This window comes from Euprymna scolopes, chromosome 24, assembly GCF_053919585.1.
Source record: "Euprymna scolopes isolate OS-2025 chromosome 24, ASM5391958v1, whole genome shotgun sequence".
Taxonomy (NCBI): domain Eukaryota; kingdom Metazoa; phylum Mollusca; class Cephalopoda; order Sepiida; family Sepiolidae; genus Euprymna; species Euprymna scolopes.
The window spans coordinates 63,774,414-63,799,424 of record NC_136505.1 but is presented as its reverse complement, the minus strand read 5'-3'; the positions used below and the strand labels follow the sequence as shown (position 1 = coordinate 63,799,424).

The window sequence follows — 25,011 nt, the reverse complement described above, 5'->3', positions numbered from 1 at the left end:
ATCATGCTAATCACCAATCACTGTCTTTGGTGATCGGATGATTTCATTTTTTTAATGGGTGTGAAAGGTAATAACGTACATATGAACACGAAATACTTACACGAATTTAGCTTATTATATTACATAGGTGTTTGTTTGTTTTATTTAGAAGTCGATCGTAATAAATTCTATATCAAATGGTTTTGTCTGATTGCTAAATGGGTAAAAAATAAATGATAAGTTATTAGTCCCTTCCATTAACGTTGAGATAATATGTCCCAGCGTACATTTTAAATTATTCAATAAACTTAATTGCGTTTTCAATTTAACGACTGCCCGTCCCAATGGTAATTTTTCACAGGCTATAAAATTTGTAATATGTAAAATCTGACACTCATTTTGTTCGGCGTATTCAGAAAGACTAGCGAGAGTGAAACGTATTTGAAGCTAAGCTGTCTTGTTTTTAGTGTTTTTTTTTAATGAAGATTTTTATATGAAAATTATTTAGCAAAAGCAGATTGTATTTTAGTAGCATTTAGTGCTATTGATACGAGCCAAATGGCCAATTTAGCAGATTGGTTGTCGTTTTCACTAATGAGGTAAAAGACTGAGGTTCAATCCTCGACCTAATCATACCAAAAACTTAAAAAAAAAAAAAAATAAGAAAAAAAGGCAGGTAATACTCTCTTGTTAAACGCCCAGCAAAAGATGATAATCAAAATGGAGTAATTCCAAGAAATAACAGTCAATGTAGCTAGGTTGTCACACTGAAGACTCACCTGAAAAGGGTATTTATTCCGAAAGCCGTTCTTAACATGGGAAGGTTGGGGATGTTTATTCCGAAATCTATTCTTAACATGGGGAAGTTGAAGGTGTTTATTCCGAAAGCTGTACTAAACATGCGGAGGTTGGACGTGTTTATCCCGAAAGCCATTCTTAACATGGAGAGGTTGGGGGTAATAGCCTAAAATGCAACTATTTGTAGGTAAGTCTTTAGTAGGAAAACTAGACCACATTAATAGACATGAGTGGCACTTTTCTCGGTGTAGTAACTATTAAAAAGGGAGGCTTTGGTGGCCCTCAACTATGGTCAATCTCTTTAGTTTTACATCAATCAATACTTTCATTAAATACAATAAGGATACTAGAGATATACGACATAATCACGTTGACACACTGGTTCCCGTTAGATCACTAAAGTTAAGCAACGTTGAGTCTGGTCAGTACTCAAACGGGTGATCATTTGGGAATTCCGGGTGCTGTATGTGCTCTCCGCTTATCTCGGCATTATTTCCAGTCGTCTAGCACTTCTGCTTGTCACTGGACACGAGCAGTGCCAATTCAGGAGAGATGTGGTTGACGATTGCGCAACGCTTGCCTCACAATTCCATGCGCAGCTACCCTTACAGAGGGTATTCATTGTCTTTAGAGACAGAACGGAGCCCCCTTTCACTTTCAACTAGAGATGGGACGATTCCAATATTTTTCCCGACTCCAACACAACGATTCTGTTCTAAATTTCGATTCCAATTCTTTTTAAATTTTTAGATATAAAGTTTTTGTTTTTTTGTGTGGTGGAGACGGATTACTGTAAAAACAACAACAACAACAACAACAACAACAACCAAACAAACATAATATGTGCACTGCATAGGTTCGTAAACATAAAAATACAACACATGTTGAAGTGCTCTATAACTTTTAGGTTTAAAATCAATAAATATTTATCATTTCATCATGGATACAAGGTATGAAAAATTAAGTTTAAACAAAATCTAACAAATAAAAACAGTATAATAATATATTGGCATCAAAACATAGGCACAAAATTCCGATACCTCAAAAAATTCAAAATTTTTCGATTCCCGATTCTGATTAATCGTCGCAACACTAAATGATATATAGTCCGACTATAAATTACCGATAAGACAATAAAACAGTAGATGTATATATGCGTCTGTGCAAAAATATTTAACCGATAAACTCTTAAACTACTCGTCACATAACACTGAAATTAACGGGCAATAGTAATCATACACCACGGATGGTTTATAACGAATAAAACTTTTGTTTGGATGGATGAATAACGCGTACAAAAATATGTCGACAAATTGAAATGCAAAATGTTCATTTCAACTCGTTGACATATTTCCATTACTTTTGCGCATGCGTAAATTGATTTACAGCTTGTGGTAGTTTAATTTATAACTAAAACGGTACAGAATGAGGCTGGAGCGCTCAATGTTTTGATTTCGATTCTAGCTGACAGGCAACATTAAGCGCCTTCCACTCGAGCAAATAGCAAAGCGCGTGTATCTTTGCTAGTACACGCGCTTTGCTATTTGCTCGAGTACCCGCTTTGCAGGTACAGTAAAGTCCCGATCTTAATATTTGACTTTGACCTTGAAAAATAGGGTACACCATCCATATGTCAAGTTTGGTTATGATCGGTTCAGTGGTTTGGACCATCCTTAATGCATTGGTTATGATCGGTCTAATGGTGTAGGCTGTTGGAGAATATATATATATATATATATATATATATATATATATATATATATATATATATATATAGGCTATGACCGTGACCTTTGACCTTGAAAAATGTGTACCATCCCTTGGTAGAGACCATGATCGCGCCAGTTTTGGTCATGGACGGCTCAGTGTTGTGGGCTGGAGGAGAGTTGTATACTCACATATAAACTTTATATATATATATATATATATATATATATATATATATATATATATAGATTATATTCATCCTTTATAAAACCTAAACAATGGAAATGTCTGTATGTAGCTTTTCGAAAGAATGAAGAAATTATAGATTATTTTTTTTTTAACCGTTTTCTCATATATCTTTATCTTTATGAAATCAGGTATTTTTATATTGATCCAGGAAAGGAAATTTATTTGAAGTAGCTGAGTGGTCTTCATTATAGTAATCGAGTCGGACATATGTAGCAAACGTAATTTCGTTTTAAGGATCCTAATTATCGACAGCATTCTAAATAGAGTTTTGTGAAAATAAACTTTCATTTTCACCATTTAGATTCCTATACGATAATTTGTAATTTTCTATGAAAAAATAAAAGTACAAAGATTGAAACATCGCCTGTTAATGTCTTGTCTGTAAACGTTTCTCTCTCTCTTTCTCTCTCTTACATATACATACACATATATACATATATATACACACATATATATATATACATATACACGCGCATATATACACATATATATATATTTATATACATATGCATATATATACATATATATTCATATATACATATATATAATATATATACATATCTATATATACATATATATATGTATGTATGTATGTATGTATGTATGTACGTATTATAAAGAGGCTAATACTTCCCCAAAGAAACATATTTAAAAAGTATTAAAAATATTTACTGTTATTTTAAAGTAAATAAAAGCAATTTTTCGAAATGGTGTCAGAACAAATCCTTATATTGTTTTTCTAATTATTATATTAAAAAAATAACGCTTAGTCTCTTTAACAAACTATATTTCTATCAAGAATGGCCTTAAAATCTATTTAAAATCGACATTTATTCCATAACTGCCTAATTTTCCTAACTTGCCAAAATTACCTAATTTTTACGGCACTGAATGAATAGACAGATTTTTGCTGGAGATCTTAGTTGTTAATAACTAAGATCGAAACATCGCCTGTTAATGTCGTGTCTGTACACGTCTCTCTCTCTCTCTCTCTCTCTCTCTCTCGCTCTTTATATATATATATATATATATATATATATAAATATATATATATTTATAATAAATTTATGGGGTGTTCGTTCGCGCCTGACCTCCATAGAATGGAAATATGTCACAAAGTTTAACAAGAGTTTTTAATATAGATCCACAGAATATTGTGATAAGTGTTTCAGTGTGAACAGGTATGGTATAATAAATTATGGGGTTTGTCTATTTTATTTTTACTTTCATCATATTTTGCTTTGGTTTTGATACCCTGAAATTCGAAGCTATCTCTTTAGAACCCTTCCTTTTCATAACCTATCATACTTTCATAAATCATAGTCCATTTTCTGTAGGCTGTTTTTGAACCCAGTCAACGACGGGTACTTTTGCTAATATATATATATATATATATATATATATATATATATATATATATATATATATATATATATGTAGAGAGAGAGAGGGAGAGAGGATGAAAGATTAAAATTGTGAAATTTAATTTTTAATCTGCTTTATTAGAAAGAAACATAACAGAATTAAATTTTATGTACGATCGTTTCGTTTATTTAAATTAAAATAAAATGTTTATTAATACAAACGCTCTATTTAAATTTCCGTTATTTTAGATTTAGAAAAAATATCCTTATCCATCCAGCGTCCTAATTCTTAAAAATTAACATTACTATTAAGAAATATTCCTTACAAACGACAACTCTTTAAAGTTTGTGCCCAATGGAAAGACAACAATGAAACATTACACATCGAAAAACCTCCTTATGGTTAAAAACAAAAAAACAAAAACAATATGGAATCACTCCCATACAAAGGTTCACCAGTCATAATCACTTAAAAAATGCTAGTTTAAATTTGGTGTCTTTCCCAATCTTAACCACACCCATTTGTACTGACGAGGAGACGATATCTAAAAAATATTTATTGATTAACATTTTATTTGTAAAAATTAAGTGAATAAATGGATATCGTTTCCTAAACGGTCGTAAACAAAATTTGATTTTGTTATTTTTCTCCCTATGAAGCAGATTAATAATTTCACAATTGTTAATTTCTCATCCTTTCTATTAATATAACTATAAATAATTACACCTATCTAGTTTATCATATATCTGCAATACTACGCTCACAGCACCTTTAAAATATTAATACATTTAACTGGGGTTTTGCTCTATTAAACTTTGGTCGATTACACTCGATAATATATATATATATATATATATATATATATATATATATATATGTGTGTGTGTGTGTGTGTGTACACATGGGTGCGTGTTTATATACATCCCCGCATTGTAATGTGTTTCAGATTAACGTATTACACTTAAACTTCCTGAATATAAACACCTCGATCAATCCGATAAGCAGAAAAATCCCACCCCTTCACTGGAAATGTACCCAAATTCCGATCTCTTTTTGTTCAAATAGTTTATTTCCTCGAACCGCTTGTCTTTGGAATTCCTTTTCTGCTCTTTGTTTTTCCAACTATACAGACACGCAAAAAGTTAAAAGTAATGTGAATAAACATCTCGTTGTAAAACTCCCAACTTGGGATCTCCCTAAAAATCTGGCCCCTAATTCATAGTAACCCTTTTACGTCTCAATTACAATGTGACTTGTTTGGAGTGAAAAGAAGTAAAAAAGAGGGATTCTTTTAAGTTCAGCCCATAACACATGTTTTTTAATTCTTTGTTTTGCCATTTTATAATATTTAATTTTTGGAATGAGAACAATGATCTACTCAGCATTCATTGATGGTAAACGATAATTGGAAAAAAAAACCCCAAACAAAAACAAAAAAACAAAAAACAAAACAAAAACATATTAAAAAATTTGCAGCTTTTATTTCTCTTGAAATATTTTGACGGTTACCGGAAACCAATGAGTATCCTGTTGCAGTCTTCTTCCAAAATCCTAGAACCCTCATTAACATTTCTATTCTTAGTTTTTAATTTTTATAATGCTCAAGTTATAAAAAATGAAATAAAGTAAAACGCTATATTTTATGGATGCCGAATGTGAATGCACCACGACACGAAAATATGATACTGTACACTGCTAGATCAACATGAAATATACTTATCCAAATACCTTAGGAAATGTAGTTTCAGAATATACGAAGTGCCTTCAAAAAGTTTCCAGTTTTTTTTTTGTACAGGTATTTAAAATTGTCGTAGACTCTTGAAAATTCAGTAGGTTTATTGCTATAAATTTTATGGGATAATTGACCAATTTTTATGATTTCAGGTTCAAATAAACAGCTACAGCAGTAATTGGAATACACCCTACTAAAGTTTGATTGTCACAGTTGGTGAATTAAAAAATGCAATCTGGACGTGAAGACACTTTAAAAGAACGATATGCAACAAAATTCTGGCTTTAAACTTGGAAAAAATGGTACAAAAACGCATGGAATGCTTCAGGCTGCTTTTGAACCATCTTGCATGAATCGAGCCTCAGTTTGCGAGTAACATATGAGATTCAAGGAAGGCAGGTCGTCTGCAAGGAATAATGAGACGTGTAAGAGGAGTAAGGAAGTCAGACCACCAGAGTTGATTGGCAAAATAAAAAAATTCACCGTCGGACCGTCGTGTGTCTATAGAGACAATAAGTGCACAGTTTGATGTCAGTGTGGGAACTGTACATACACAAGGAACTGAAGACGCGAAAGATTTGCGCGAATGCACCAGTTCACAAAGCCATCCTTGTCACAGACTATTTGAGAGAGATGGGCATCAAGGCAGTTTCTCACCCTCCCTATAGTCCAGACCTTGCCCTCTATGACTTTTGGTTATTCCCTAAGCTCAAGGAAAACATTAGAGGCTGTCGTTCTAAGTCAGTTGAGGAGATGAAAGAGGTTGTGACAAGGGTCAATGACACGCTCATACATAAGTGTCGTTGAAACGGTACAATAAGTGCATTGCAGCCGGAGGAGATTACTTTGAAAGGGACTAGAGTTTCATGTGTGTACTATAAATAAAAATGCCCATACCAAAAAAGTCCATTAAGTCTTATTAAAGGCACCTTGTATATGGTTATAGGTATCTATCAACTAAACCTTAGAAAAGCATATGGACAAACAAACTAGCAAATCAATATATAGTAATTACAATTTTATAATTATTAGAGTTATAACATTTATAATGGAATGATGTTACACGTTCACCATCTATATTATAGTCCTCTTAGTTTGTTTGTTCGTTCCACTTTTCTCGGAAACTACTGGTCCGATCTGATTAAAATTTTGTATTACCCTTTGTCATGATAATATGCAGGGATTAATAGGGATTCATATTGATTAGTATTTAACGAACAAAAAGTCTAGTTATAATCATAATAGACTGATAGAAAGTCCATCTGACTCTATAGATAAATTAATACACGACAGTAGACGCCATTGAAGTTTAAACAGAAATAACATTTTAGCTGTGTTGAAAAGGAATAAAAAACGACTAAGGGCTAACCATTACAAAGATCGTCATGCAGTCCGCAGATTTATCACATTAGCGAGTTGGGAAAGTTTATGAAATACGTTCAGATCAGGCGATGTCTTAACTTCAACTGTTTAAGCGAGAAAGCAGATTGCGAGGTCGCTACAAGAAGTATTTTTTGTAGTATTCGTTGATATCATAGATATACGATGCGCACCTTGTGAGATACATTTACTAGACGATTATTATATACTTATCTTTTTTGCTTTATACTTTTGTGATTAACTTTATGAATGCTTATTGAACACTTTGAGAATGTGATGACAAATCTAGCAAGAGAAGCTTTGTACAATTCATAACTGACTCTCAAACCCTTCCTCACAAATGATTTATCAAATCGAACCAATATTTTAGCAGTTTAGCAAAAGCGTCTTACTGCATAAAATTAAAAGTAACCTGTTAGATTTCGGGTGTTTGTTTCTTGATCATACTGAAAATATATACTTGTTGCTCATAGTATTTATTATCCCTTTTCGTTTCAAACCAACTAATTCCATACATTTTAATGATTCATTTAATGAGACTATGTGAAGCTCCCGTGGATTGGTGTTAAAAGTCAGGAGTTTTAACACAAAATTTCTAGAGCCGTTTCGCGTTGCTATTTTGCAACTAAACTTCGAACGGTGTTCGAGACGAGAAACGCTTTCCACTCCTTTCGGAAAGATAGTATCCCTACCACTCTGTACAACATGGTGGTTTATTGTGGGACATACCATTTAGCGCTTGGAGGTTAGAATTTCTCAACATGCCCCCCCTTTAATACGTAGGTCCAAAAATGGCCAACATCCGGGTGTGAACAAGCTCATAAGTCGCCCATCGGTGAGCATTTATTGCAGTGCCAGATCGGTAGTGGAGAGTACACTGATGAAACTTTCCTTATCTTACACAGAGCACGCTCGAAAACCCACTTAAAAATTCTCAAGGAGGTGTCTATTAATTTGCGTCAGCCGTCTTTGGGTAAGCAGAAGGAACATAGCCATAATTTAGAACTAGATGTTCGACGATATAGTTTCTTTTTCTTCTTTCCTCCAATTTTTTTTTTTATCTTTGTATACCCTCGCTAATAATTTATAATCTTTTGACCACATCTTTAAACGATGCTACCCTTCCCTTTGCCGACGTTAATTTTGAAAAGTGTCGGTCGAAAGACGTCTTAATAGTTTTTTTTCTCTACTCCATTCCTTATTTACCCCCTTTTGTCTAATTTGCGCTTTTAAACGTAGAATTAGAGTCAATGAGAAAAATAATTTTGAAGTGTATTTTAGTTTCTGTTCGTTATCACACGATTTCTTTGGTATATGTTGAAACTATAAAAAAATACCTCAACAATTAATAATAATGGCACTGCGCCCAATGTGTATATATATATATATATATATATATATATATATATATATATATATATATATATATATTTCTACTTATATATAAAGGACACTTTGTGTGTCTGTGTGTAAGTTCGTTTCCTATGAACTCCAAAATGGATGAGCTGATTTTTAAAAAAGATATCACACATATGTACTTTATGTACCTGAGAGTGTTCTTAGATAGGGTTTCCACCGGAATACCCCTGATAAGTATCGAAAACCGATAATCAAAGAATCCCATGAATGAAAGAACAGTCCAATTTGACTAAAGTTAACACTTCTACACAGCCTAACATCACAGTGCATTCGAGAAGTTTTATCACTGCATAAGCAGAAAGGGTCCAGCGTATAAAAATCAACAGTAAGTATTTGATAAGACAGGAGTGTCTTCAAAATTAATGTTTCATTTTAGAACACAATTGAACCATTGTAATTGATTTTTGCATTTTGTATTTTAATTCAAATGATTACATAAAATAATTTCATAAAAGATTTCCTGAGTGTAATGTAGACTAAAATGAATTGTGGATTAAGTTACCGTGGAATCCTGACTAGAGCAGACAATCGATTTATTTGGTTGACGAATGAGCGATTTCACCGATTTTGACGACAATAAATGTATTGGAAGTTTGGAATATTCGATGATCCTCATTCAATCCCGATGATCATCGGATTTAGCTTTTAGTACAAATATATATCATATAAATCTCATCTGTCTGTTTAAATGTATGTATGTATGTATGCATGTATGTCTGCCTAAGACTTTCGACAGAGGCGACGGATTTTCACAAGATCGGTATCGTTTTGAAGATCGACCCTTCGGATAACAAATATGAAAAAAGTGGCTAAAAACATTAATTCCTTCACTCTCAGCTGGGTACTTTTCTACAAGGACGCGTCGCTTTTTTCGCATACACTCAAGAGCAAATAAAAAATGGGCCAAGAGTGAAAGAAGGAAGAAATCGATTTTTCAATATTTGGTCATGAATTTTTGTTAATTTTAACTCAAAATTTCTATTTTGCAGGTCATTATTATTATAGCATTTTTCTCGTAATATGGCAAGAAAGATACAGACTGGTTCTGGAATGTTTTCTGGTCAGATGAATCAAGATTTTGTCTTGTTATTGATGCTCCCGATGCTTCCAAATGGGACAATCGAAGAACTGGAGAAATATTTTCACCAAGTTGCATACAAACGACAGTTAAACACGGGAATTGAGAGATAATGGTATGGGGAACTTTTACTGCAGCAGGAGTTGGGGAACTTATTAGATGTGAGAAGTCAATCAATGCAAAGGAATACATTCAAATATTAGAAACAGGACTGTTACCAAGTATCCAGAAGTTGGGATTATCTCAGAACATTATTCTTCAACATGATAATGTCCCTGCACACACTGCTAAAGTCACAAAAAAAATGGTTTTCTGATAATTCAATTAATGTGATATTTTGGCCAGGTCAAAGCCCGATTTAAACATAATCGAGAATATTTGGTCCATAATATCTCGAGCATTGGATGGAAGAACTTTTTCGAACAATGACAAACTGTGGGAAGCCGTGCAAAGCGAATGGAATAGCATTTCCTCTTCACAGTGTTCCACTTTGGTTGAGAGCATGTCTAAAAGGATTGATCTTAAAAAAAAAATCAAAAGGGAATGCGATTCCACCCTAATCATTTATTAAAGTAAATTTCTTGTTCTGTGTTATTAGTCTCATTTAAGTTTCCTTGTTCAATTAGTCTTTGTTCAATATAGCTTTTAGTGCAATAAAATGTATAAAATTTGTTGGGCCCATTTATTTTTGTTCACGAGTGTATATAGAGTTTTTCTCATACCCCCCTGTTGGCGGGGAGTGACTTTATCATACCCATTTTTGCTCTCTGATACGTCTTCTATTATTGCATGTGGTCAGTTTAGTATAATAATAAACCATAATAGAACCTATTCGTGTACAGACAGAGAGAGACATACAGACGTTGAGCGTTATATATAAAGAGAGAGAAAGAGAGAGAGAGAAAGAGAGAGAGAGAGAGAGAGGCAGACAGACAGACAGACAGGCAGACAGAATGCAAAACATTTTCTATTCTTTTTAATTATGAATATATATATATATATATTTTTTTTTTATCTAAAGGAGTACTATTTAGGATCCTGTCTAACAGGGAACTTTAGGGAGTTGAGCAACGAGATGTGTGTTCACAATACATTTAAACTTCTGCGGGTTAGTACAGTAAAGAAAACAGAAAACAGGAAGGGAATTCCAAAGTTTAGCAGTCCGAGAGAAGAAACTATTAGAGTAAAATTCTTTCCGGTATCTACCGGAAAGAATTTTACTCTAATAGTTTCTTGCAAAAACAGGCACAATATAATTTCGTTATGAATAAACTTATATATGGGATGATTGATAGTAAGATGTCCACTTCAATGTCTACTGCACATGTGTTCAAACTGTTACTGAATATACAGCTTTATTCTGCTTTTATGATCTTTACAGCTGTGCCCGAGCGGGGACAGAATGACGCTAAGACGACAAATTTCGTCAGTGGCATCGATTACACTGGTGAACAAAAAATTTGTTGTCTGCATTTTTTCAGCTGATTTAGAACGAATCTTATGCGTTGGTTCGGCTCAATCAGGCTAAGTTTTTGAGCTATGACCACATGTCTTTTATTACATTTTTGTTCACATTTACGCATGCGTGGAGCATTTTAAAAGAAGGCAGGAGTAAAATGCTATGTTTTGTATTGGAAATGATTATTTTAATAAAAAGTAGTATTCAGATCCGATAGTTCTGGCCGATTATGTAGAAGAGGGATCAGTTTGAAGTTATAAACCTCGAAATCTCCCCAAAAATTGATGCTCAGCATTCACAAAGAAGAACTGGGCTGTGCGGGAGCAATTTGTGCATTGCAAAGAAAAGAACATCAATAACCTTCTGGTGAACAGAAACAGAATACTCTTCTCGCCACTGCACATCAAGCTCGGCTTAATCAAGCAGTTTACCAAGGCTCTGGACAAGTATGGTGACTGCTCCACTTACTCTTGCTGGGCTTTACAGGGTTCACCATGGAAAAGTTGAAAGCTTTCATCTTTGACGATCTTGAGGTCCGGCAGCTCATCAGAGATGCAGAGTTTGAAAACTCAATGAACAAAATGAAACTGGAAGCGTGGAAGGCATTTGTTCTGGTAATGGAGAACTTTCTTGGCAACAATAAGGCCAAACACTATACAGAACTTAACAACATGTTGATTGCTTTCAGAAACCTGGACTGCAACATGAATGTCAAGATGCACTACTTATTTTCACATATGAACTGGGTTCAATGAGTGACGAGCAGGCGGAGAGATTCCACCACGACCCGAAAGAGATGGATACTAGTTATTAGAGTGCAATTTTCAGAAGGTTGCGGTCGATAAAACTTCCGATCTTTTCTAGTAATATCTTGTCGAACTTGGGAATTTTTCTGCTGAATTCGCAAATCAGTACAGAATTTCGAACGGAATACTTTATCCAAATCAGTACAGAATTTCGAACGGAACACTTTATTCTACGTGGGTAGCATGCTGTCGTTTCGTCAGCCATGACCGAGTAGAAAACTAAATAATTCGCTGTTGTATTTTGAACGTCGCCCTTACTGAGGATGAAACCTTCAACGTCCAGAAGAGCGTAACTTACAACTGAATTTTATGAAATACTATATCCTTGCTCTATCTGTCTACGCGCGCACACATATATATCCTTCTTTATCTCTCTCCCTCTCTCTCTCTCTCTCTCTCTCTCTCTATCCATTCATCATCCATTCATATATAACGTATTAAATCTAAGTTGTATATAAACTAGATACTGAAAATGTGACATTTTATCATAACTATACATACACTACATTGACTCTCTTCAAGAAGAAGGTAAAGTCTGAGAGGACTGTCTCATGACAACAGAACAGATACTGCACTACCTGTGTACCCACGTTGTAGCGGGTGTTCCACACAATCCTGCTTCAGGGGACCAATTAATGTAACTAGGCCGTCACCAGCCCGGGAACACAGGGGCTAACCCTAAGTCTCCGTGGTTATACCCTTATCTTTGTCTAGTAATGGACCCTACAAAACGTGAACAGACACTCACTGATCATTGGAAATCACCGTTCTGATGCTCAAGCGCATAAAACGCGCAAGTCTGTGTTGCAATACTTTTAACTTGTTAGTTGGTTGTTCATCGTCAGATGCTGTAATTTATTTCTTCTTTGAGGTGCTCTAGCTTTGCTGGAATATCGCTTTTCTCTATACAGTTTTGCATTGGTTGATGTGTCGGCCTTGTAAATAACTCTGTTTCCAAAGCAAAGCAATTCAATAATCAATGACAACTCGGAAATCACTTTCTTATAAACGAAAATAATTATTACATAACATAATTCACATATAATAATACAGTAGAAAAGTTAAACTACTCAGGTTCTTTTGGACTTACTGTAGATGCAGGATTTTTCAACTTAAAATTTTTTCGGATGGTTTCTCAGATAAGAGGAAGAAGCGATCTTCCACTTAGCTTCTTCAACCTTGGAGCCGCTAGCTCCAAAGGAATGGCCTGCTTCACTCGCGGCCAGAAGGCAAGTCCTTTATCTGCTAAAATCAACGGTCTTTCATGAAAGTATAGTATCAGATCTGACCGAAATGGTTAATTGTAGGCATAGACCAATTCATACCATCGAAAAAATTCCAACAAAAACCTAACAGCCAGCCATGGTTCTCCCCAGAATGTGCTGCTGCTATCGCGCACAGAAATCACTTTTTCCATAGCTACCAACGTAATAGATGCACTGAGACTAAAGCTGCTTTCAGAACTGCCAGCAACCACTGTAAAGGAGTAATAAAAAATGCAAGAGAGCTATATGCCCAGTCTGTTAAATCCAAGGTAGCTGATCAGCGGCTGGGTTCCCACCAGTTTTGGCAAATAACAAATAGGATCCTGAACAGAAGTGTGCGTTCTATCCCAACCATTATCAATGGACCAGAGGTCATCTCGTCAGCGTCAGACAAGGCCAAACTATTTGCAAAGAACTTTGCAGCTAATTCTATACTATGCGACGAAGGCCATCAACTCCCCATATTTCCTCCTATAACACAGAACAAGCTAGGTAACATGCAAATATCCGTGCATGAGGTCGCCAAGCTAATCAAGAACCTAGATTCCAGTAAAGCAACTGGCCCTGATGGCATCCAAATTATAGTGTTAAAAAAGCTTCAACCAGAACTTGCTCCCATACTTACGAAACTATTTAAGCGCTGCCTTAAGGAGAAGTGCTTTCCGACTCCCTGGAAGACCTCATCAGTTTGCCCTGTATTTAAGAATTCAGGTGATAAGTCATCTCCCTCTCAGTACAGACTAATAAGTCTCCTGTGTGTTATGAGTAAGTTGCTGGAATCCATATTAAATAGAGAAATAGTCAACCACCTCAGCAGGAATAACCTTCTTAGTGACACACAATATGGTTTCCGCTCTGCAAGATCTACCGCAGATGTGCTGACGGTTATATCCCACAGGATTAGTGAATCCCTTGACAAAGGCTTCCTTTCTAGGGCAATTGGCAATCAAAGGCCTTCGACAAGGTATGGCATAAGGGTCTACTTCACAAGATTTCCAGCTATGGTATAATTGGAAATGTTTTCTCAATCATTAAATCATTTCTCTCCGATAGGCTCATAAGAGTAGTGGTAGATGGACAAAAATCGGAGGCCTGCAATATAAATGCTGGAGTCCCTCAGGGGTCAATCCTGGGCCCAACTCTCTTCCTGATCTACATCAATGACCTCCCTAAACACATACTTAAATCATTCGTTGACATCTATGCTGATGACACGACCATCTACGGCAACACATCAAAGGCTGTAAATGACAAAGCTCTCTCTGATTCTCTCTCCTCTGATCTCGAGCGCGTGGTTCAGTGGGGGAAAATGTGGCTGGTTACCTTTAATGCATCCAAAACCAAACTCCTATTCTTACATCATCAACGCTCTGATCCCCATCTGGCATCAATTATGATGGATGGCTCTCGTCTGGGTGAGGCCCCGTGTTTTGACAAGCTTCTGGGTTTGACCTTTACTCCTGATCTGAAATGGAACACGTACATCAAGTCTGTTGCCAAGGTCGCTGGAAAGATGGTGGGATCCTTCTACCGCTCCAGAAGATATCTCACTACTGATGCAATTCCCTATCTATATAAAAGCCAAGTACGTCCAAGGATGGAGTACTGTTGCCATATCTGAGCAGGAGCTGCTAAAAACAGCCTATCCTGCCTTGACAGAGTACAAAATAGACTTTGTGGCTTAGTGGGGGATGTCCTTTTCTCTACCCTGCAACCTCTCTCCCACAGAAGAGACGTTGCGAGCCTATCCTTGTTTTATCGTTATTTCCATGGCAGGTTCTCGTCTGAACTCCAATCTCTGGTCCCCCCCCCTCGCCAATCTTTCACGAAAAACACCCGTCTAGCTGAATCCACTGTGAAAAACTTCCCCCACTCTATATCTGTGCCTAAATCAAAACGCGGATTCCATGAACAAAGCTTCTTTCTTAGAACTGCAGTAATGTACTTGCAATAACCCTTATCCCTGAGTGGCTTCCGGGCCTTGATAAGTGGTGATCACTGTAAAAAAAATCCTAATTCTAACCCTCATCTCTCTGAGATTAGCACTTCCTCTTCTTTTGTTTGGAGATTACCCCTTCTTTGCTTTTATCTACTCTTTTTTTCTGAATTTCTTTTATCTTCTTTTCTTCTCTCCTAAACCTCTCTGAACTCTCTCTCTCTCTCTTTCGTCACCCAAGTTATTTCTATTTTGTTTGATATGCGCCTATGAATCTTTTGTTATCGAAAGCCAAAAAACGTCGTTTCCAATTTCGTTTTTCATATTTAACAAATGTCTATTTTACTTCGTTGAGAAATTAATTCTTCCCTTTGATATTTCAACATAAACACATTCTATCATTTCCCCGCAATCTGGCCATATAAGACCATTTTTTACTAAGTGTCAGCACCTCCGATCACACCTTACTTATAGCCCTTAAGCAAGGTAATTTGAGGCTGGTCGGCGCATAAGAATATTGTTAAATCTCAACGGAGCATTGAAAGATACCCAAGTTCTTTTGGATGTGTACTGTTTCTAGATGCAGAAGTTCCCTATGTCTATATTGGTCTGAAATAATACAGTAAACTAACCTCTGACCTTCTCCAGGTGCCTCGTATTGAGCTCGAAAATCTTTATGTCGAACTCAGGGATCTGTACGGAATTTTGCACGTAACCGTTATTTCATTCACGATGGTAGCTTGCTTTTATGGCTCCTGCCATAACCCTGTTAAATAACTAGTAATTGTGTTCTAAAAATGTTTCACTCGCACTAATGATTGAACGTATAACTCTCAGAAGACTGTAGAACTGATTATCTTTATTACGTTTATCCATTGCACGACAGGTTTTATTTTTGCGGGTCTGCAAAGCTATAATGTTTAACTTGCTTGATTATAGCCTTGTTGGCATTGGCTTCTCCTTGATTCGTTTTAGATTAAGATATTCCCGTGAATGTTGTTAAAATCCATGACAAACGCAATACTATAGAGCTGACCGTACTCGAACACGGCACTCTGAGTTGTAAATCCGTGCCAGTATCCTGTATCACCAGCTCCGTGTTTTTTTTAAATTTTCTTATCAGTTTGTTCTATAATAACAGGAGACGGAGCATCCTACCAGGTGGCAAACTCCGATCCGCTATCTCACGCATTGCAACTTAGAGATCTTTTTTAAGATTATAACCGTCCCGTTATGTACAATTATTTATATCACTCTTGTACTTGGTTCACCGGGTATATTTGCCAGATAATTGTCTTACCCTGTGTGTGTGTGTGTGTGTGTGGTGTGTGTGTGTGCGTGTGTGTGGTTTATCAAAGTTGAGTTCGTATGACTTTCCTCCATAGCATAATCACCGCCACACGAGATATTTCAGTCACATTTAAAAGACATCGTCGAACATCAGTCAAGTTTTCTGTCCTTTTCATTTTTATTGTGTTTTCTTTTTCTTTCCGTTGACAGAAAACACTTAACTTCCGACGATGTCCGATGCTTTTTGATGTTGGACCCTTCACTGTAACTGGGCGTGCAAACAACTCCGATGACAGATTGTAGAGACGTTAAACAAGCAAATAAATATATTATTCCCTCTCCCTCTTATTTTCCTCACACACACACACACACACACACACACACACACACACACACACACACACACACACACACACACACACACACACACACATATTCTCTCTATCTCTCTCTCTCTTTCACTACCTTTTTCTCAATATATTTATATCTCTCTTTGAGCTCTCTAGTAAGGTAATACACGGTTGCACTTAGCGCAAAGCATATCTGTTAGTAAAAAAAAAATGAACGCCTTAGGTAGTCGATAATACAAATGTAATCTATCTATCTATCTATCTATCTATCTATCTATCTATCTATCTATTTATCTATCTATCTATAAAAGTGAAATTGTCAATTTTCAGTCTACAGACTCGAGATTTGACATAAGTGGTATTGACATTTGAGAAAATCTTTGTAATTGGTTTTCAGTCAGAAATTTGGCTGTCTAGGAGTAAAAGTTCAACGATTTGATCTTTGGAAACTCTACCAAACCGCTAATTTTGGGTTTAAACACTTAAAACTTTAGATATAGATTACTTGGACATGGATCAAACTTTTTAATTTGATTTGAACCCCAAACAAAAAATGTTAAGGGGTCAAAATTGTGGTCAAAGTAAAAACAAATTTGACCTCTCGGTCTCTATGAAATTACTCAGCCAATTTTTTGGTCTAAACATTTGAAATTTTACATAAAGTGTATTCAGACAGAGGGCAAGCTTTCTTTTTAATCGGTGTTTTGCCCGAAAATTTGGCTGTCAAAGGGTCAAAGTTCAAAAGATTTGATCTTTGCGGTCTCTAGCAAACTATTCAGTAATTTTGAGTCTAAACATACAATTTGGCGATGTAAGTCCCAGACTTTAGCTCATACTTACGTTGTCAGGCGGATGTATACAAATAAATTAAATACAATAACTGACATATGTTCTTGTCGAATTATGTATTTAGAAGAATTAAAATATATGTTTATAGAAATAAATGAAAAATAAAATGTTATCAACATTTATTCGTGAGGGCCTAACCACACCTTAATTCAAGAGATAATAAAAGTTTCTGTTCAGAGTGAATTATAAAATCCAGGGTCGAGGGAAGTAAGGGAGTGTGTACAGAGGGATGATTAGGAGGGGTAAGGTGATATGAACAGAAATGGGCGCGTCTTCATCGAGATAAACTAACGTATATATATAGTGCCATAAAAGAGGTTTTTACCGCATAAAATTGAACCTACAGTTATTTCGACCATATACCCAATACACCACACATATACATCTTTATAGACTGAAAATGTGTCTCCGTCCGTGTCCTCTATTTCCCTGGTTTCCCTCTCTCTGTCTATATATATATACACACACACACACACACACACACACACACACACACACACATATATATATATATATATATATATATATATATATATATATATATATATATAGTGGAAATGGTAATTAATAAAAACTGAAAAAAGCGCTCAAGTAGAGCAAATATGCGTTTTATTTTTTATTACCGTATCTTTCTGTTAAGTTACATTATTGTTTCAGCAGGTCGTTTTTTTGTCCGTTTTTTGGGGCGTCTGTAGCTTCCTCAGACTTTTACAGAAAGTCTGAGGAAGCTACAGACGGCAAAAAAAAACGGCCGGGTAGCTGAAGCAATAATGTAACTTAACAGAAAGATACGGTAATAAAAAATAAAACGTATATATATATATATATATATATATATATATATATATATATATATATATATATATATATATATATATATATATAAGGCATTTTGTCTGCGTGTGGGTGTCTGAGTTCGTTCTTTATGAACTGCGAAACGGCTCGACTGATTCTTTTGAAATTTCACGCAAATATAATTCATGTATCTCAAAGTATTCTTAGATAAGTTCTGTATCTTTAATCGAAAAAATCCGATTAAAGAAGGATTTTCACAGAAAACATCACAAGTGAATTTGAGAAGTTTTATCACCGCACAAGCAGAAGGGTCTGGTGTACACAATCAACATGAGGTGATTTGATAAGACAGGTGCACCTTCGAAATTAATGTTTCTGTTTAGAGCACAATTGAACCACAATACATAACTTTTGATTTGTAAACTTTAATTCAAGCCATTATACATGATAATAATTCTATAAAATCAATATTTTCTCTACAGTGCAATATAGACAACAATGTATTGAAAAAATGGGTGATTTCGCTGATTTCGATATCAATAAAGTATTGAATATGTGAAACATTCGTTGACCCTCATTCAATTACAAGAAACGTCGGATCTCCTTGACATATATATATATATATATATATATATATATATATATATATATATATATATATATTACCTACGGACAACCGTATTTTATGATTATGCAATCTTTTGTGCATGAGATATTAATTACTGTCGATCGAAGGATTGGAACCATGTTGCAAATTCATCTTTACCTCTGCCTAAAAAAATGCGTCCCGCCCAAAAAGGGGGCGATATAAAAAACAAAATTAATGGGGAGATTATCTCTCTTTTCACCGCTTAGGAAACGAAAATTAAATTAAAAATAAGCAACGATTTAAAATTGCTTATATATCTCTAACAACACACACACACACACACACACACACACACACACACACACACACACACACACACACACACACATATATATATATATATATATATATATATATATATATATACAGTGCCCCCCTCCAAAAAAGTTCGCACTTGTCATTTTTTTTAAAAAGCTCCAAATTTAAGCTAAATTGAATGTAACTGTTTAAAAAACCTATACCTCAGTTGATTTGCCTTTTATTCCTTTATGACTTTACCTGTTCATATTTGACTTTTAATTGAACTATTCTAGTGTTTACGTCATCGAGAAGGCAAAAAGAAACTCCGCAGCAATCAATGAGCTTAAAATCAGTTTAAAATATCCACCTTTTAAGCAACAAAGCATCTCTAATCGTAATTGTTATTGTTCCAGGTTATACAACGTAACATTTAGCCCATATTCCTCCAGTTTCTCTTAGTGATCGTCAGGAGTTCAATCATCTCCACCTTTCTGGTTTATCCAATCGGGAAATTAGCCGCAGATTGAAATGTGATAAGAAAACGATACGAATGACTGCAAAAGCACTAAAACACCGTTCCTGGTGCTCCTAAATCTTGTTGTCCTTGAGTTACTTCTAACAGGAAAGACAATGCTATCAAGATGTGCAGCCCCAGAAACAGATTTGAAACGGCTCCCCAAATCCAATAGCAGTGAAATGATAAAAAGTGCTCTATTTCTACAGATTAAAGGAATTTAATTTGCGAGGCTGTGTTACAAGACGCAAACCAATGATTTCTGTAAAGAACAGAAAGCGCTGTCTGGACTTCGTCAGTTGTAATGAAGATCATGACTCTTTATATTAGTCGTAAGTGATTTTTAGCGACCAAAATAAGTTCAATAAGCTAGGTAGTGATGGTAGGCAATACTTCCGTCGAAGGAAGCACTAAGAATTTAATCCTAGGTGCTCAGTTTCAACGCTACAAGGTGGTGGAGGTTGCACTTTGGTGTGGGACGTTATTAGTGCCAATGATCCGGAGTCGATAATTCGCTTACAAGGTCGAATTAATTCATCTTCATGCAGGATAATGCTGCTATTCACACAGTTGGCAATGTCAAGAGATTCCGTGAAAAGCATGATAGTCCGTGTTTGGATTTGGTCTGCACAATCTCCAGACCTCAATCCTATCGAAAATATATGGCATTAGATCAAGCAACAGCTACGCAATAATAAAATTTCAAATCTGGAAGAACTTTGGACAAAAATTAAAGAGAAGTGGGATGTTCTTTCACCGGAATATTGCCGCAGACTAATTTAAGGTATGTCCAAAAGATTGCAGACTGTCAAATTGCAGAAGCGCTATGCTTCTAAATAATAACTAATTCATTGTGTTCCTATTATATTTGTGTTGCATTAATGTTATAAAGTTACATTTAAATAACAATTTTCCATTGTGCGGAGTTTCTTTTTGCCTTCTCGATTTAAAGTTATTTTTTAAAATTGACGTGAACACTAGAAGACATAAATTAAAAGTCAAATATGAATATGTAAAATTAGAGAGAAATAAAAGGCGAATCAAATGAGGTATAGGTTGTTTAAATTCAATTTAGGTTAGATTTGCGATTTTTGAAAAAATAACAAGTGCAGACTTTCTTTTTTGACGCCACTATATATATATATATATATATATATATATATATATATATATATATATATATATATATATATATATATATACGTTATTTTCTTGTCCTCTTTCGGTGGAGGAGAAATCCTTCACGACTGAGACAATTTTTATTTTTGTACCTTTTCTCCACGTTAAAAAACGACCCTGGTGTCTAACTCTCCCGTGGGGAGGCATAGTAAATAGGTACACTATTGTTTCAGCTACCCGGCCGTTTTTTTGGCCATCCGTAGCTTCCTCAGACTTTTACAGAAATTTTTACAAAAATTTACAAAAACTTTCTGCAAAAGTCTGTGTGTGTGTGTTTGTAAAGATATATGTATGTATATATGCGTACATACATATATAATAATAAGTCATGGAAATATATATGATAATTAAGCACACAAATGCGTTTCACCCTCCTACGGACTCTTTAGGCTTATGCAATCTTCAGTGTAGGAGAAATGGTCATGTAATATATATATATATATATATATATATATATATATATATATATATATATATATATATATATATATATATATAGTGTACGTGTGTATTTATGGAGCATTCTTTTATTTAAGCAAACAGTGTAAAGCATATCAGAATTTTTCTTTACTCTTTCAATTTTTCTAATGATATTTTTTGCGTAAAAATACATATTTTATATATATCACCAAATTTTCGATTCTTCACCGAATGATTTCAGGTGACAAAACAGAAAAGTTGAAAAAGATAGAGAATTTTAAAAAGAAGCCAATAACGCACACGTTAAATTAGTTAAAGGTCAAACAAACAACTCATTGCAATCCAGGAGAAAGGTTAATTTAAATTTCCGTACGCCAGAATTACAAACACAGCATGAATTGCATGACGTTAAGCATTTTAAAATATTGTTACTGGATTCATACGTAATCTCTATCTATCTTCTATCTTCTTCTATCTTCTTCTATCTTCTATCTTCTATCTTTCTTTCTATCTTCTTTTCTATTCTTCTATATAAATAAAATGAACTCATTTTTTCGCGTCGGATTTTGACCTTAATAGGAGTAAAAATCAAGATATTTCATGCAAATATAATATGCACAAACGGCAGAACAATATCTGAGGTGTGTTATAGGCTTATTATTTCTCAAATTCCTCGATAATCTTAGATTTCTATACTTTTTCTGCTGAGAAGTCACGGCCAAAATCGGTTAAGATCAATGGAAGTGGTAAAATATTTTCTCTCTAATAAATTCCTCCTCCCCCTGCCACCACTTAACACCGTTTGGGGATCGTTCACAAGGAACAGTTGAGAAGAGAACACCGGTTTGGCTTCGTAGTTCTTTCATGTGAAGTTATTTAAAATCACTAAACTAAGCTGCAGTGCTCTGTGGCGTAGTGGTTAGCGTGCTGGACAATTCACATTATATTTTCACGTTCGCGCCGACCTACCGTAGTCGTTTTTTTTTTTGTTTTTTTTCCTAAACAACTGGAATGGACTTTTCTTGGTGGCCGAACTGTTAACGTTGCAGATGTTTTTTTTTTTTTTCACACTTTATTTTCCTACTTTTACTCATGACTCCGGGTTTGATCCTTCCTACTTACCTACCATAACATTTTTGAAAACTCCCCCCCCGTCCCGGAAACAAACACTCGGGCAACGCCGGGTACCCCCGCTAGTGTTTTAATAAAGATAGCTTCGAGTATTAAACATTTTTTACAATTGATTTCGAAATGTATTGTTTGCATGTCTTCAGTGCGGCTAGACGAGCAACGACTAGAAGTCAAGATTAAAACTCGACAGGCAAGACGACAATCGGCGCTTCTACCGTTATGTTATTTTGCTACTTCTAAAATTGGTATGTGAAATTACAATGATCAAACACTGTCCAAGCGCCTAAGCTCCATTTGTTTATACAAAAGTCTTTGCATTATACGCTTGTGATACTTTGTTATTTAACTCCCCAATATGCTCAACCGAAGAGAAGGTGTGTGTGTGTATGTGCGTGTTAGTGTGTGTGTGTGTGTGTATTTGGCACAATCGCGTTGACACACCAGTTCTCGGCAGATCACCGAAGTTAAACAACGTTGAGCCTGATTAGTACCAGATGGGTGACCATTTGAGAATTCTAGGCGATGTATGCGCTCTCAGCTTATCTCGACATTTGTTTTCAGCCGTCCTGTACATACACTTCACACTGCCACTGGTATTTATTATTTGTGGTTGGAGATTGTTCACCTTCTGTCACAAACATTTCACGCGCAGCATCCCTACGTAAGTATCTATAGTCTGTCAAAGACTGAAGAAACCTGTTTATATATATATATATATATATATATATATATATATATATATATATATATATATATATATATATATATATATAGTCATCCACATACAGTACTGATTAACTGTTTCACATCTCATCAGTGCGGCTAGTCAAGCACCTACCTCAAGCCAGGATCGAAACCCGACCGTCTAAATGACAGTCGGAGCTTCTAACCATTGCGCTATTCGGCTGCTGCTATACGGCAGTGAATTAACAGTGTTTTGTCACTCTCCAAATACCTAAGCACAATTTGTTTACACAAAGAGTATCGCTTAATATGCTAATGGTAATTTGTATATCACTTCCATATATATATATATATATATATATATATATATATATATATATATATATATATATATATATTTTTACAGAAATTTTTACAAAAATTTACAAAAACTTTCTGTAAAGGTCTGTGTGTGTGTGTTTGTAAAGATATATGTATGTATATATGCGTATATATATATATATATATATATATATATATATATATATATATGCCCTAACAAAAACAAAGTAAACCAAAGCACACACATACACAATGCCACGCTGCCAATCACTCATATACGTATGCATATTCTTCACTGTGTGGACTTTTTCACTTATAACTACTATAGAATTTCTTTACCCAAACACGCGTTTGTACTATAAACATTTTCATGATTGAAAGTAACTTTATATTCTTATCTCTTGTCTAAAAATGTTATGTTATAAAATTTCGTTTTCTTCGTTTTTCATTTATAAAACTCTGTTTATATAACACTTGCTACCTGTGACCCTTTTATTAACTTAATGTTTCATTTTATTTCCGATTTTATATGCATGCTCCGTATTTTTTTTACAAAGGAATCACCACTTATCAAGGTCCGATGGCCACTCGAGGATAAGAGTTAATGAGTGTACAGTGATCAAAAGGAACATGTAGTAATCGTTAATAGTGGAAATTTGTTAAATTGGATTACTTAAGAGGATGGCTCGTCAAGAATTTGTTCACGTTGAACTTGAAGACGACCATATTGTCGTCAGTTGGAAAGCAGAAAAACGGAAGAGAGTTCCACAAGTGTGCAATTCTAAGAAAGAAGCTTTGTTTATGGAATCTACGTTTAGGTTTGGGCACAGATAAAGAGTGGGGAAAATTATTGATAGTGTTTTCAGCTAGACGGGTGTTTTCCGTGAAAGTCAGGCTAGGGGGACCATAGATTGAAGCTAAGACGAGCACTTGACATGAAAATATAATAAATAAAACAACGCCTTTTCTGTGGGAAAGAGATTACAGGGAAGAGAAAAGAGCATTCCCCACTAGGTTACGAAGTCTATTTTGAACTATGTCAAGGCAATATAAGCTGCTTCTAACAGCTCCTGCCTAAATCTGGCAACAGCACTCCATCCTTGGATGCATTTGGCTCTTATACAAGTAGAGAATTGCATCAACAATGAGATATCTACTGGAGCGGTAGAACGATCCCACCATTTTCCAGCAGCTTTTGCAACAGATTTGATGTACGTGTATCCATGTATATTTCATTTTCTTTCTTCACCAAAACAATAACTTTATTTCTCAGTTTATATTAAATGTTGGTGTCGTTCTTGGCCACACCCAAAGACGCTACCGTTATTCAAGATGACCTCTACCCAGGCCAGGGACCACGCCACAAATGGGTGACCCCGACGTGACCATGCCACAACTCCACACTCTTCAAAGCTT

General features: G+C 35.1%; 1 pseudogene; it reads left to right on the top strand.

Moving 5' to 3' along the window:
• Positions 1-1,129: 1,129 nt before the first annotated feature.
• LOC145247082 (5S ribosomal RNA) lies at positions 1,130-1,247 on the top strand (annotated as a pseudogene).
• Positions 1,248-25,011: the final 23,764 nt, after the last annotated feature.